This window comes from Octodon degus, unplaced genomic scaffold (assembly GCF_000260255.1).
Source record: "Octodon degus isolate 3935 unplaced genomic scaffold, OctDeg1.0 scaffold00136, whole genome shotgun sequence".
Lineage (NCBI taxonomy): Eukaryota > Metazoa > Chordata > Mammalia > Rodentia > Octodontidae > Octodon > Octodon degus.
In genome coordinates, this window is record NW_004524712.1 from 3,560,337 (window position 1) to 3,561,282 (window position 946).

Sequence of the window (946 nt, forward strand, 5' to 3'; positions counted from 1 at the left end):
AATGCAGCTGTATGTCTATCCTAACTATTTTGAGTATACAGATACAAAATGGTCGTTCCTTTGTATCCCCCTTTTTTGGTTAGTTTTGTCAAAGAAGAGTATTCCATTGTCATTTAAATATTGTAGGTACATGAATTCAGCAAAATATTCCAATATAGTCCAGTAGTCCATAATAGTAGTGGATTTTCCATAAGACAGCATGACTGTATTAGGGTATGTAAAAGAAAAGAAGCAGAGAGCAAAAAAGCAAGTACGAATTTTCAGTAAAGAAGTAAGTAATAAGATGGAAATTCTGGATTGAAAAACACAAATACAACTTTATGATGAAAGATACCCTTCAGATAAAACATATTGGCTGCAACAAAATAAGGACGGAAGAAAGAATTAGTATACATAAACACACTTCAGTAAAATTTATTCAGTTAGAAGAACAAAGAAACGTTTTCAGAAAGCAGCCTGAGAGACCTGTGGAGCAATGAGATTCTCACATCCACATAGCTGGAATCTCGCAAAGAGAAGGGACAGAGAACGCACCAGAAAAGCTACTCAGATAAATAAAGAGTGAAACAATTGTCCAGTCTGGCGAAGCCTCAACTTATAGATTCAAGGTGTGCAAACCTAAAGAATTCTTAGCCTAACGTGGATAAAGACCAAGACAAGAGGGGGAGCTTGCACCTCAAAATTAAACTATTGAAAACCACCAAGATTAAAACAATCTTGAAAATACTGACCAAATAGCTAGAGGGCTGGGCTGGCGCACAGCTCAGTAGTAGTGTTCGCCAGCGTGGATGAGGCCCTGAGCTCACTCCCCTATGCTGAAGAATCAGAAAAGAGAAGCAAAGGACCATTTAACAAATGAAAATTAGATTCTAAGGCAAAACACAAAAAGTCTGACAAGGAAAAGAATCAAAAGATAGAATTTTTTTAAAAAATTATTTGTTTATTT